Source organism: Manis pentadactyla, chromosome 13 (assembly GCF_030020395.1).
Source record: "Manis pentadactyla isolate mManPen7 chromosome 13, mManPen7.hap1, whole genome shotgun sequence".
Taxonomy (NCBI): Eukaryota; Metazoa; Chordata; class Mammalia; order Pholidota; family Manidae; genus Manis; species Manis pentadactyla.
This window is the reverse complement of record NC_080031.1, coordinates 34,910,234-34,926,680: the sequence shown is the minus strand read 5'-3', so window position 1 is coordinate 34,926,680 and position 16,447 is coordinate 34,910,234.

Genomic DNA, 16,447 nt, shown 5'->3' with positions numbered 1-16,447 from the left:
AAAGGTATCTTATCTATATATCTTATTGTTTCTCTGGAACCAATCCTCTGGAAAACCCTGACTAAAACAGTGTCTCTGTTACAAAATAGATGGGCAGCCAAACTTGTATATTCTGTATGATAAAAAAAAATCAAGGATATATGATCAGGAAGTTCAGAACCGTCAACCTTATTAAAAGTCGTGATCTTTTGCCCAGTTTTCAGACTCAGAACCTAATGACTTTAGAAGAGGTTGGGTCCCCAGGAGGAAGAACCCTATACCACCTCACCAAGTGTACATACCATTATTTTCTCCTGTTCTTTCCCAAAGAGACCTATAGCCACTTACTTCAATAACTATGCATTGGAGAAAGAGGAATACCCAAATATTTTAAGGACCATTGGACCTAAGGTCCAAGTTAACACTGATAGTCAGATACATGAAATATCATTATGGTTCCACTATTAGGATGGGGGCATATAAGGACCAGGTAATAAGTGATACACCTGATTAGGTCATAGTGGGTCCACTATATCTATGGACTCATCCAGCAGTCATTCCCCCAGTCCTCAAATGTATAATCAAAACAGACATACCCAACATACCTGATAGTTGGCACACACACCATATTGTGTCATTAGCCTTGTGGGGTAAAAGCTAACAGTGGGAAAGGCCAAGTATTGGGCTCTGAAAGTGTACATTTGCCCTGGCCAAGAGTATAAATATATCCTGAGGGAAATGTTAGAAATTAGGGCTATTCTTAAAATTTTTTTTAATTTAGGGGTGATATTCATTTAACTATTGGTCTTGCCCTAAAAACAGCAGACAGATTTTGGAAAATAATAGAATACCAAACTCAACCAACTGCAGCACTAATAGTACCAGTTGGAGCATTGTCCCAGGTTTGCTAGAGTAGATTAAGATGGTTTGAGGTACAGGGCGTATGGCTTTTGATTTGTGAATACATTCTTGCCTATCTCCATCAGAAAAGAGAGTAAGAAACAGTTTACATTCACATGGTATGAACAACTGTAAAAATTTACAGTTTTACCCTAGGGTTATGTTAACTCTCCTGTCCTTTGTCATGCTATAGTCCAAAGAATCTGGACTATATTAGTCTGCATGACATCACATTAATAAATGACATCATTTATGAGAAATGTCTGCTGTTATGCTGAAGCCTTTGTAAGACACATGTACTTCAGAGGTGGAAAGTAAACACTTTGAAGATTCAGGAACCTGCCACAAGAGTAGAATTTTTAAGAATCAAATGATCAGATGCATGCTGAGATGTCCATCTTAAGTGAAGGGCAAATTGTTGCATCTTCCACGTTTTACCACAAAGAAGGAAGAACAAATCCTGGTAGGCCTCTTCTGGTTCTGAAGACAACTTAGGTCACCCCAGATAATACTGCTCTGACCCATATACTAGGTTTCTGGAAAAGGAAAGTGCTCTGTAGCCAATCCAGACTGTGGGGTAAGTGGCCCTGCTGCTAGGACCCCAAATCAGTAGACCCTTCACCATTAGATACAACAGTGGTGGGAAAGACACCCTGCGGAGTTTATGGCAAGACTATAGGAGAATCACAGGCAGGCCCTAGGACTCTGGGTCAAAGCCATTCCATCTCTAGCAGAGAATCATGTGCCTTGTTAAAGACAACTTCAGGCTTGATATTGTGCACTGATAGAGGCACAGAGCCTGACCACAAAGCACCTAGCGACTGGGAGCTAGTTTCCATCAGAGCCGCCAAGCACAGCAGCGCTCTTTCGTAAGACAGTGAACAGATTGTATATAGATATAGCTAGACATTCATATAGATAAATGAGACATAGATATGTAAACTTTATGTGATAAAGATGACAATTCAAATGTTTAGGGAAAGGAATAAATGACACTGAACAATGAGCTATTTATTTAGGAAAATATCCCTATGTCATACCATATGCAAATAAGTTCTAATATATAAAAGTATAAGGATAAAAAGCAAAATGTAGAAGAGGCTTTTATAATTTTTGACTAGGGAAGAAGATCCTAATCAACACAAATCCTAGAAAATATGATGGAAAATGGGAACTTTACAACAAAAGGTAACAAACAAGTTATAACAGGCTGGAAAAAAATTACTTCGACACAGAAAACAGCAATTCCGCCCATACTAGAGAAAGAGGTTCTAAAAAAATCAACAAGAAAAATTCTAATAATCTAATTGAAAACTTGAAAAGGACATAAACAGTTCACCAAAGAAATACAAATAAACAATACATTTATGAAAGCTGCACCACCTCAAAAAAACAGAAAAATGCAAATTAAAATGAGTGTTTTCCCCATTATTTGTAAATGTCAAAATCTTACAATTTCTTAGTTTTAATGAGGATCTGAGGATTCTTATGAACTCTTTTTTTTATTAGGGTATCATTGGTACACACGCTTATGAAGGTTTCACGAGAAAAACAATGTAGTCATTACATTCACCCTTATTATCGAGTCTCCCTCACATACCCTATTGCAGTCACTGTCCATCACCGTAGTAAGATGCCACAGAGTTCCTATTTGTCTTCTCTGAGCTACACTGTGTTCCCCATGACCCCACACACACCATGTGCACCAACTATGATAACCCACAATCCCCTTCTTCCTACCTCTCTAATCGTTCTCTCCACCCCTCCCCTTTCGAAACCACTAGTCCCTTCTTGGAGTCTGTGAGTCTGCTGTTGTTTTGTTCCTTCAGTTTTGCTTCGTTGTTATACTCCACAAATGAGGTAAATCATTTGGTATTTGTCTTTCTCTGCCTGACTTATTTCACTGAGCATAATAACATGTAGCTTCAGGGGGGATTGGAAGATGGTGGCGTGAGTAGAGCAGTGGAAATCTCCTCCTAAAACCACATATATCTATGAAAATATAACAAAGACAACCCTTCCTAGAATAAAGACCAGAGGACACAGGACAATATCCAGACCACATCCACACCTGAGAGAACCCAGCTCCTCGCAAAGGGGGTAAGATACAAGCCCTGGCCTGGCGGGAGCCGAGCGCCCATCCCCCCAGCTCCCGGCGGGAGAAGAATAGGCAGAGCGGGAGGGAGACGGAGCCCAGGACTGCCGAACACCCAGCCCCAGCCATCCGGGCCAGAGTGCAGACACAGTGTGTGTGCAGGGGCCCTGGATACTAGGGAATCAGGGCAGCAAGAACAGTGAGTGGACACCGGAGGCCGGGCACCGGAGGACATAAGAAAAGCGAGGGACCAATTTTTATTTTATTTTATTTTTTTGCTGTTTTGTTTTGGCGAGTGGTTTTTGGAAGTCTTAAAGGGATACGGAACCCAATACTAGGGAAACAGGGCAGCAAGAACAGTGAGCAGGCACTGGAGTCCTGGCACGGGAGGACACCAGAAAAGCAAGCGACATTTTATTTTATTTTTCTCTGTTTTGCTTTGGCGAGTGCTTTTTGGAAGTCTTAAAGGGATAGGGACACCAATACTAGGGAAACAGGGCAGCAAGACCGGTGAGCAGATGCCTGAGGCCGGCGCCGGAGAATAAAGAAAAACGAGCGGCAACCTTTTTTTTTTTTTTTTTTAATTTAAAATATATATATATATATTTTTTGTGGTCGTTGTTTTGTTTTGGCGGGTACTTTTTGGAAGTATTACAGGGGCGGGACGGGACACTTAATCCAGAGGTAGGAAATCCAGGGATCTCTGGGCACCCTAACCCCTGGGCTGCAGGGAACAGGGAGGACCCTTACGGAGATAAATAGCCTCCCAGCCGCTCCCCCTCCAACGTGACTCCAGCATTTTGGAGGAGAGCCCAAGCCAGGCCACGTCCACAGCACCAGCGGAGATAAAATCCATAGCAGTCGGGCAGGAAGCAGAAACCCTGTCTGTGCGCAGCTGCGCAGCATAAGCCACTAGAGGTCGCTGTTCTCCCAGGAGAGGAGGGCCACAAACCAACAAGAAGGGAAGTTCTTCCAGCCGTCACTCGTCCCAGCTCTGCAAACTATTCCTATCACCATGAAAAGGCAAAGCTACAGGCAGACAAAGATCACAGAGACAACACCAAAGAAGGAGACAGACCTAACCAGTCTTCCTGAAAAAGAATTCAAAATAAGAATCATAAACATGCTGACAGAGATGCAGAGAAATACACAAGAGAAATGGGATGAAGTCCGGAAGGAGATCACAGATGCCAGGAAGGAGATCGCAGAAATGAAACAAACGCTGGAATGGTTTATAGGCAGAATGGATAGGATGCAAGAGGCCATTGATGGAATTGAAACCAGAGAACAGGAACGAATAGAAGCTGACATAGAGAGAGATAAAAGGATCTCCAGGAATGAAACAATCTTAAGAGAAATGTGTGACCAATCCAAAAGGAACAATGTCCGTATTATAGGGGTTTTAGAAGAAGAAGAGAGAGGAAAAGAGATGGAAAGTATCTTAGAAGAAATAATTGCTGAAAACTTCCCCAAGCTGGGGGAGGAAATAATCGAACAGACCACGGAAATACACAGAACCCTCAACAGAAAGGATCCAAGGAGGACAACACCAAGGCACATAATAATTAAAATGGCAAAGAACAAGGACAAAGAAAGAGTTTTAAAGGCAGCTAGAGAGAAAAAGGTCACCTATAAAGGAAAACCCATCAGGCTAACATCAGACTTCTTGACAGAAACCCTACAGGCCAGAAGAATATGGCATGATATATTTAATACAATGAAACAGAAGGGCCTTGAACCAAGGATACTGTATCCAGCACGACTATCATTCAAATATGATGGTGGGATTAAACAATTCCCAGACAAATAAAAGCTGAGGGAATTTGCTTCCCGCAAACCACCTCTGCAGAACATCTTACAGGGACTGCTCTAGATGGGAGCACTCCTAGAAAGAGCGCAGCACAAAACACCCAACATATGAAGAATCGAGGAGGAGGAATAAGAAGGGAGAGAAGAAAAGAATCTCCAGACAGTGTATATAACAGCTCAATAAGCGAGCTAAGTTAGGCAGTAAGATACTAAAGAGGCTAACCTTGAACCTTTGGTAACCACGAATTTAAAGCCTGCAATGGCAATAAGTACATATCTTTCAATAGTCGCCCTAAATGTAAATGGCCTTAATGCACCAATCAAAAGACACAGAGTAACAGAATGGATGAAAAAGCAAGACCCATCTATATGCTGCTTACAAGAAACTCACCTCAAAGCCAAAGACATGTACAGACTAAAAGTCAAGGGATGGAAAAACATATTTCAAGCAAACAACAGCGAGAAGAAAGCAGGGGTTGCAGTACTAATATCAGACAAAATAGACTTCAAAACAAAGAAAGTAACAAGAGATAAAGAAGGACACTACATAATGATAAAGGGCTCAGTCCAACAAGAGGATATAACCATTCTAAATATATATGCACCCAACACAGGAGCCCCAGCATATGTGAAACAAATACTAACAGAACTAAAGGGGGAAATAGACTGCAATGCATTCATTCTAGGAGACTTCAACATACCACTCACCCCAAAGGATAGATCCACTGGGCAGAAAATAAGTAAGGACACGGAAGCACTGAACAACACAGTAGAGCAGATGGACCTAATAGACATCTATAGAACTCTACACCCAAAAGCAACAGGATATACATTCTTCTCAAGTGCACATGGAACATTCTCCAGAAAAGACCACATACTAGGCCACAAAAAGAGCCTCAGAAAATTCCAAAAGATTGAAATCCTACCAACCAACTTTTCAGACCACAAAGGCATAAAACTAGAAATAAACTGTACAAAGAAAGCAAAGAGGCTCACAAACACATGGAGGCTTAACAACACGCTCCTAAATAATCAATGGATCAATGACCAAATCAAAATGGAGATCCAGAAATATATGGAAACAAATGACAACAACACTAAGCCCCAACTTCTGCGGGACGCAGCAAAAGCAGTCTTAAGAGGAAAGTATATAGCAATCCAAGCATATTTAAAAAAGGAAGAACAATCCCAAATGAATGGTCTAATGTCACAATTATTGAAATTGAAAAAACAAGAACAAATGAGGCCTAAGGTCAGCAGAAGGAGGGACATAATAAAGATCAGAGAAGAAATAAATAAAATTGAGAAGAATAAAACAATAGCAAAAATCAATGAAATCAAGAGCTGGTTCTTCAAGAAAATAAGCAAAATAGATGAGTCTCTAGCCGGACTTATTAAGGAGAAAAGAGTCAACACAAATCAACAGTATCAGAAACGAGAAAGGAAAAATCACGACGGACCCCACAGAAATACAAAGAATTATTAGAGAATACTATGAAAACCTATATGCTAACTAGCTGGGAAACCTAGGAGAAATGGACAACTTCCTAGAAAAATACAACCTTCCAAGACTGACCCAGAAAGAAACAGAAAATCTAAACAGACCAATTACCAGCAACGAAATTGAAGCGGTAATTAAAAAACTACCAAAGAACAAAACCCCCGGGCCAGATGGATTTACCTCGGAATTTTATCAGACATACAGGGAAGACATAATACCCATTCTCCTTAGAGTTTTTCAAAAAATAGAGGAGGAGGGGATACTCCCAAACTCATTCTATGAAGCTAACATCACCCTACTACCAAAACCAGGCAAAGACACCACCAAAAAAGAAAACTACAGACCAATATCCCTGATGAACGTAGACGCAAAAATACTCAACAAAATTTTAGCAAACCGAATTCAAAAATACGTCAAAACCATCGTACACCATGACCAAGTGGGATACATCCCAGGGATGCAAGGATGGTACAACATTCGAAAGTCCATCAACATCATCCACCACATCAACAAAAAGAAAGACAAAAATCACATGATCATCTCCATAGATGCTGAAAAACCATTTGATAAAGTTCAACATCCATTCATGATAAAAACTCTCAGCAAAATGGGAATAGAGGGCAAGTACCTCAACATAATAAAGGCCATCTATGAAAAACCCACAGCCAACATTATATTGAACAGCGAGAAGCTGAAAGCATTTCCGCTGAGATCGGGAACTAGACAGGGATGCCCACTCTCCCCACTGTTATTTAACATAGTACTGGAGGTCCTAGCCACGGCAATCAGACAAAACAAAAAAATACAAGGAATCCAGATTGGCAAAGAAGAAGTTAAACTGTCACTATTTGCAGATGACATGATACTGTACATAAAAAACCCTAAACACTCCACCCCAAAACTACTAGAACTGATATCGGAATACAGCAAAGTTGCAGGATACAAAATCAGCACACAGAAATCTGTGGCTTTCCTACACACTAACAAGGAACCAACAGAAAGAGAAATCAGGAAAACAATTCCATTCACAATTGCATCAAAAAAAATAAATTACCTAGGAATAAACCTAACCAAAGAAGTGAAAGACTTATACTCTGAAAACTACAAGTCACTCTTAAGAGAAATTAAAGGGGACACTAACAGATGGAAACGCATCCCATGCTCGTGGCTAGGAAGAATTAATATCGCCAAAATGGCCATCCTGCCCAAAGCAATATACAGATTTGATGCAATCCCTATGAAACTACCAGCAACATTCTTCAATGAACTGGAACAAATAATTCAAAAATTCATATGGAAACACCAAAGACCCCGAATAGCCAAAGCAATCTTGAGAAAGAAGAATAAAGTAGGGGGATCTCACTCCCCAACTTCAAGCTCTACTATAAAGCCACAGTAATCAAGAGAATTTGGTACTGGCACAAGAGCAGAGCCACAGACCAATGGAACAGACGAGAGAATCCAGACATTAACCCAGACATATATGGTCAATTAATATTTGGCAAAGGAGCCATGGACATACAATGGCGAAATGACAGTCTCTTCAACAGATGGTGCTGGCAAAATTGGACAGCTACATGTAGGAGAATGAAACTGGACCATTGTCTAACCCCATGTACAAAAGTAAACTCAAAATGGATCAAAGACCTGAATGTAAGTCATGAAACCATTAAACTGTTGGAAGAAAACATAGGCAAAAACCTCTTAGACGTAAACATGAGTGACCTCTTCTTGATCATATCTCCCCGGGCAAGGAAAACAACAGCAAAAATGAATAAATGGGACTATATTAAGCTGAAAAGCTTCTGTACAGCAAAAGACACCATCAATAGAACAAAAAGGAACCCTACAGTATGGGAGAACACATTTGAAAATGACATATCTGATAAAGGCTTGACGTCCAGAATATATTAAGAGCTCACACACCTCAACAAACAAAAAACAAATAACCCAATTAAAAAATGGGCAGAGGAACTGAACAGACAGTTCTCCAAAAAAGAAATACAGATGGCCAACAGACACATGAAAAGATGCTCCACATCACTAATTCTCAGAGAAATGCAAGTTAAAACTACAATGAGGTATCACCTCACACCAGTAAGGATGGCTGCCATCCAAAAGACAAACAACAACAAATGTTGGCGAGGCTGTGGAGAAAGGGGAACCTTCCTACACTGCTGTTGGGAATGTAAGTTATTTCAACCATTGTGGAAAGCAGTATGGAGGTACATCAAAATGCTCAAAACAGACATATCATTTGACCCAGGAATTCCACTCCTAGGAATTTACCCTAAGAATGCAGCAATCAAGTATGAGAAAGATCAGTGCACCCCTATGTTTATCGCAGCACTATTTACAATAGCCAAGAATTGGAAGCAACCTAAATGTCCATCGATAGATGAATGGATAAAGAAGATGTGGTACATATACACAGTGGAATACTACTCAGCCATAACAAAAGGGAAAATCCAATCATTTGCAGCAACATGGATGGAGCTGGAGAGTATTATGCTCAGTGAAACAAGCCAAGCGGAGAAAGAGAAATACCAAATGACTTCTCTTATCTGTGGAATATAAGAACAAAGGAAAAACTGAAGGAATAAAACAGCAGCAGAATCACAGAACTCAAGAATGGACTAACAGGTACCAAAGGGAAAGGGACTGGGGAGGATGGGTGGGTAGGGAGGGATAAGGGGTGGGAGAAGTAGTGGGGTATTAAGATTAGCATGCATGGGGGTTGGGAGAAAAGGGAGGGCTGTACAACACAGAGAAGGCAAATAGTGATTCTACAACATTTTGCTATGCTGATAGACAGTGACTGTAAACGGGTTTATAGTGGGGGCCTGGTATATGGGAGAGCCTAGTAAACATAATATTCATTATGTAAGTGTAGATAATGACACCAAAAAAAAAAGAAAGGTAGTTCCTGTGTGGTAACCTCCAATGAGTTCTACACAATGGTATAAAGGCCATATAAAAGTGTAGGCAAAGGGTCTGTTTGTGTTTATACAGAGGATCAAAGCCTAATTGGGCTACCCCGAAAATGAACTAAGATACGATATGAAAAAGAACTTCCAACATCAGTGCTCTCTGGAAGACTCATGCCAGAAGATGATCATCAAAAAACCCCAACAAAGATCCATGCACTGCTAAAGCTGTAGATGCACTCATCCCACCAGCTCCTGGACTTGCCATGGGAATGAAGGAGATATCTAAGCTGGCCTGTGCATACAGTAAAACAACAAATTTGACTGGATCTATACTGTTGGAACTCAATCAAGAATTAGGAGAAGTGCAAATTGCAGCGCTCCAAAATCTTACAACTACAGACTATTTACTGTTAAAAGAACATAAGGGATGTGAACATTCCCCAGGAATGGGTTGTTTTAATTTGTCTGATTTCTCTCAGACTGTTCAAGTTCAGTTGGACAATATCCACCATATCATAGATAAGTTTTCACAAATGCCTATGGTGCCTAACTGGTTTTCTTGGTTTCACTGGAGATGGCTGGTAATTACAGGTATGCTTTGGTTATGTAACTATACTGCTATTATGTTAATGTGTGTGCGCGATTTAAGTAGTAGCTTAAAACCTATACATGCTGAAGTTACTCTACAAGAAGATATGTCAAAGAAATAATCAATCTTCCCATGTTTTCTGCCTGCTACTTCTATAGCTTTTCTTCTTCCTTCCTAATTACAACCCTTAAATAGAATTCGTGCCACATATCGAATTTACCAAGTATCATAATTCTTCCAAGTGGTAAAGATACCTCAAGACAAATGCTGGGCATAGAAGCTACAGGGAATAAATATGCAAAGAAGTAAAAAGCTAACCATTTCAAACAATAAGGCTTCTCTCTCACTTACCAACTTTACATTTCCCTGTACGGCCCTGGAAGGTGACTGGTTAGCCAGAGATGGGTAAGATTCCTCAAGGGAGGAACAACCTAAGACAGGCACAGTCGCAGGGGGGTCATCAGGTGAGAAATTCGGGATCAACAGAGTTGAGGCTTAGAACCTGACCCCCCCTGTTCTGAGAGAAATCTTCTGCATACGTGGATGTTTTATTGCCCTTGCCTAGCTTGGATTAACACATAGTCTACAGGCATATACCTGATCATCTACATTTGCTCTCTTTCAACACTAAACTATGTTTTCTACCTTTATCTTGTATTTACCTACAACTTCAGCATTTTATTAAAAATAATAATAATAAAGAGAGAAATGTGGTATCCACATATAAATCAAGTATAAAAATCAAAAGAGTATTCATATTTGAACTGACTGTTTATAGTTCATAATGCATGAGCAAAACCGAAAGTTTCTGTGATGACTGCCCTTGTACTGTTCACTATGTAACTTATTCATTGTGTAAGAATTTCTTCTCCATGTAAGAACTTGTTTGTTACGCCTCAGAAGATTGGAGACTGACGAAAATTAGGCTTGGGGTGGATTAATGATTGTACATTGAGCATTGACTCCCCTATACAGAATTTTATTATTGTTTACAACCATTTGATCAATAAATATGAGAGATGCCCTCACAAAAAAAAAAAAAGTACTCACTTCCAATGGTAAAATAAATAAGTAACCGGGATGTAATGTATAGCATAAGGAATATAGTCAAGATATTGTAACAACGTGGTATGGTGATAGCTGGTACCTAGAATTATCATGTATATAAATGTTGAATCACTATGTTGTACACCTGAAACTAATGTAATGTAATACTGTGTGTCAACTACCCTTCAATAAAAAATAATTATCTACAAAAAAAGAAAAGAAAAGAAAAGCATCATGTAGCTTCATCCATGTTGTTGCAAATGGTAGAATTTGTTTCTTTCCTATGGCAGAATAATGTTCCATTGTGTATATGTACCTTGTCTTCTTTACCCATTCATTTACTTTTGGATACTTAGGTTACTTCCATATCTTGGCTATTGTAAATAGGGCTGAGATAAACATAGGGGTGCATATATATTTTTGAATCTGAGAAGTTGTTTTCTTTGGGTGAATTTCTAGAAGTGGAATTCCCTGATCAAACGGTATTTCTATTTTTAGTTTTTAGTTTTATTTAACTTTCCACTATGGTTGAACTAGTTTATGTTCCCAACAGCAGTGTAGGAGGGTTCCCCTTTCTCTGCATACTCGCCAGCATTTGTTGTTCTTAGTATTTTCTGTGTTGGTCATCCTAACTGGTGTGAGGTGATATCTCATTGTGGTTTTAATTTGCATTTCCCTGATAATTAGCAATGTGGAGCATTTTTTCATGTGCCTGTTGGGCATCTAAATTTCTTCTTTGGAGAAGTGTCTGTTCATATCCTCTGACCATTTTTTAATCAGGTTATTTGCTTTTTGGGTGTTGAGGCATGTGAGTTCTTTATATATTTTGGATGTTATCTCCTTGTCAGATATGTCATTTACAAATATTCTCCCATACTCTAGGATGCCTTTTGTTCTGCTGATAGTGTCCTTTGCTGTACAAGAGCTTTTTAGCTTGAGTGGTCCCATTTGTTCATTTTTTATTTTGTTTCCCTTGCCTGAGGAGATGTGTTAAGGAAAAAGTTGCTCATGTTTATATACAAGAGTTTTTTTGCCAATGTTTTCTTCTAAGAGTTTTATGGTTTCATGACTTACATTCGGGTCTTTGATCCATTTTGAGTTTACTTTTGTGTATGGGGTTAGACAATAATCCAGTTTCCTTCTCTTGCCTGTAGCTGTCCAGTTTCACCAACACCAGCTGTTGAAGATGTTGTCATTTCGTCATTGTATATTCATGGCTCTTTTATCATATATTAATTGACCATATATGATTGGGTTTATATCTGGACTCTCTAGTCTGTTCCATTGGTCTATGGGTCTGTTCTTGTGCCACTATCAAATTGTCATGATTATTGTGGCTTTGTAGTAGAGCTTGAAGTTGGGGAGCATAATGCCCCCAGCTTTATTTTTCCTTCTCAGGATTGCTTTGGCTATTCGGGGTCTTTTGTGGTTCCATATGAATTTAAGAATTATTTGCTCTAGTTCATTGAAGAATGCTGTTGGTATTTTGATAGGGATTGCATTGAATCTGTAAATTGCTTTAGATAGGATGGCCATTTTGACATTATTAATTCTTTCTATCCATGAGCATGGGATGTATTTCCATTTATTGGTATCTTCTTTATGTCTCTCATCAGTGTCTTGTAGTTCTCAGAGTACAGGTCTTTCACTTCCTTGGTTAGGTTTATTCCTAGGTATTTTATTCTTTTTGATGTAATTGTGAATGGAATTGTCTTCCTGATTTCTCTTTCTGCTAGTTCATCTTTAGTGTATAGGAATGCCACAGATTTCTGTGTATTAATTTTGTATCCTACAACTTGGCTGAATTCAGATATTAGATCCAGTAGTTTTAGAGTGGATTCTTTAGGGTTTTTATGTACCATACCCTGTCATCTGCAAACAGGGACAGTTTGAATTCTTCCTTGCCAATCTGGATGCCTTTTATTTCTTTGTGTTGTCTGATTGCTGTGGTTAGGACCTCAGAACTCTGTTGAATAAAAGTGGGGAGAGTGGGCAGCCTTGTCTCATCCCGATCTTAAAGGAAAGGCTTTCAGCTTCTTCTGTTAAGTATGATGTTGGCTGTGGGTCTATCATATATGGCCTTCTTAAGTTGAGGTACTTGCCCTCTATATCCATTTTGTTGAGAGTTTTTATCATGAATGGATGTTGAATTTTGTCAAATGCTTTTTCAACATCTATGGAAATGATCATGTTGTTTTTGTCCTTCTTTTTGTTGATATGGTGGATGATGATGGATTTTTGAATGTTGTACCATCCTTGCATCCCTGAAATAAATCCTACTTGATCGTGATAGTTGATCTTTATGATGTATTTTTGAATTTGATTTACTATTATTTCATTGAGTATTTTTGCATCTATGTTCATCAGGGATATTGGTCTGTAATATTGTTTTTTTATGGTGTCTTTGTCTGGTTTTGGTATTAGGGTGATGCTAGCCTTGTAGAATGAGTTTGGGAGTATTCCCTCCTCTTCTACTATTTGGAAAACTTTAAGGAGGATGGTTATTAGGTCTTCACTAAATGTTTGATAAAATTCAGCAGTGAAGTCATCTGGCTCAGGATTTTGTTCTTAGGTAGTTTTTTGATTACCAATTCAATTTTGTTGCTGGTAATTGGTCTATCAAGATTTTCCATTTCTTCCTGGGTCAGCCTTGGAAGGTTGTATTTTTCTAGAAAGTTGTCCATTTCTTCTAGGTTATCCAGTTTGTTAGCATATACTTTTTCATAGTATTCTCTCATAATTCTTTGTATTTCTGTGGTGTCCATAGTGGTTTTTCCATTCTCATTTCTGATTCTGTTTATGTGTGTAGACTCTCTTTTTTTCTTGCTAAGTCTGGCTCGGGGTTTATCTATTTTGTTTATTTTCTCAAAGAACCAGCTCCTGCTTTCATTGATTCTTTCTATTGTTTTATTATTCCTGATTTTATTTATTTATGCTCTAAAAAGTCTTTATTATATTCCTCCTTTTACTGACTTTAGGCCTCATTTATTCTTCTTTTTCTAGTTTCATTAATTGTGAGTTTAGACTGTTCATATGGGATTTTTCTTCTTTCCTGAGGTAGGCCTGTACTGCAATATACTTCCCTCTTAGCACAGCCTTTACTGTGCCCTACAGATTTTGCAGTGTTGAATAATTGTTGCATATCACAGTGGGGGTCCTTGGAGATGAGTAGCCAGCCAGGGGGATGGAGTGCCTGCAGCTCCTGAAAGTTCCCAACCTGCTGGGCAGAGTGCTCCCAGGCAACCTTGTCCACCTATCCCTTCTCCTGTGCAGCAAGCTCCATGCAAACCCTGCCCCTTTAGCAGCCCTCTTGCTAGGAAGCCACTCAGACCACCTACCTTTCCTTTGTCCCAGAGCAACTGGATGTGGAGTCTTGTCCTTCCACAAATGGCTGGAATCTCAGTCTCTCCAAGTATTCCCCCTGTTTTAGCTTTCCAACCCCACTAATCTCCAGAGCACCATGCAATGTAAGTTTGTGCTCCTAAAGCAGATCTCCATGGCTGGGTGTTCAGCAGTCCTAGGCTTTGACCTCCTCTCTGCTCCATTTCTCTTTCTCCTGAGCTGTGTTGGGGGAAGGGCTTGGGTCCCACTGGATCAAGGCTTTGGTACATTACCCTGTTTGTGAGGTCTGCTGTGTTCTCCCGGTGTATGCAGTCTGGCTCAGCTTTCTTTCCTTTTGCTCTTTTACGATTCGTTGTATTAACTATATTTTCATATTATATGTGGTTTTGTGAGGAGTTCTGTCTCACCTCTCATGCTGCTATCTTTAATCTCATGAATTCTTTTTGACAATATCATTAGCCTAGTCTTTTTAAAGGAAATTTGGCAATGTTACTAAAATATGTGCAATGCTTTTTGACCCAGCAAGCATACTCTAGGAATGCATGGTACAAAATTACTTGCACATTAGCTCAAAAATATGTTCACTAATATGTTCATTGTAACTTTGTTTATAGTAGCAAATAATTAGAAAAAATCTAAATGTCTGTTATTGAAAGTGCTTAAATAAGTTATATTTCCCTCCATATTATGGCACTCTATGAAGCTCTCAAAAAGATAATCATACTGATTATCAATATGGAATCATTGTATCAATATGGAAGATATTTCCAAGATTCTATTAAGTGCAGAAAGCAAGTACAGAAAATTATAAACTGATCGTATTTATGTTGTCCCTCTTCCATTATATCTATGTATATGATGTGTAAATGCATAGGAAAAAGACATAAAGGATATACATAGAATTATGAACAGGTTTTCTCTTGGAGGAGAATGGAATTGGGAAGCATAAGAGGTTTTCACTTTCTACTTTATTAGTTCGTTTTCTTTTTACAACATGGCTGTGTTATTAATAGAAGGAAATATATTAGATATTGAAATAGTTGTTTTCAGCTGTTGGGTCTAATGGTGATTTTCCCCTCATCTTTCTATTTTCTGCGTTTTCCAAATTTTTCACAATTATCTATTATTTATTGCACAGTGGGGACATTTTTATGGAAATGATGATACTGCCTTAAAAACATTATGCCAACTGAAAGAAGTCAGTCGCAAAAGACCACATATTATGTGATTCCATTTATACAAAATGTCCAGTATAGGCAAATAGAGACAATGTAGATTACATTACTAGTTGTTTAGGACTCAGGATGTGTAAGGTCGGGAGTGGTTTTGAGAGTTGTAGCAATGGGTACAGGAATTTCTTTTTGAGGGGAAAAAATATTCTATGAGTGATTGCAGTAATGGTTGCATAATTCTGAGTGTATGAAAAACCAATTAAATGTACATCTTAAATTGGTCAATTGTACAGTAGGTGAATTATATGTCACTTGTGGATAAAACTGCAATATTTCCTGAATCTCTCACCTGGCCTTAGTGCATCTCCATATCAATAGATGTTTCCAAGGGGTGGAGGGAAGTACTCTATCTCCATATCAATAAGTGATTATGATGAGGAAGGAGGGCATATCTGGACCTAAGAGATCGTTTGGGGTCCCTTTTTGCAGCTGAGAGACTCGGGCGAGCAGAAGTGGATAATTATTTCTTAGCAATAAATGGGTTTCTTCCACTTTATTTCTCCCTTTGACTGATTTCAGTTTCAAAGATAATTTGCCCTGGGTTGGGAGACAGATTTTCCCCTGGAGTTACAGCTGGCAGTAGTTGGCAGGACCTCTGAACCTGAAATCTTCTTCATGGGAGCAACCCTTGTGTGGGCTGCCCCTAGAGATGGTGGAGATGTCCAGATCCCCCCTGTGGATGGTGGGGAGGCTCCAGTGGCTGCAGTGGTGGAGGGTGCAACCTCATCTGGGAGCCCCCTACCCATGGGGTTTCCAAATGGGGAGCCCCTAGTGGGGAATTGGTCTAGGGTAAAGCACCTCCTAGATGGGTGGGGCCTTCCCCAGAACTGGGGAAGGGTGGAGACACCTGAAACTGTGAGATAGAAGACTGCTTAGAGGTACTGAGTGGCCATGTAGCAGCTGGGATTGTGGGATGTTTGTTTCTCGAGGTAGTGCAAAGCGTTATCAAGCAGAGAGAGAGAGACTTTGGCAGGAGAGAGAGACATATTTCAGCATCACTTGGAGGATGGGTGCCGACCTATG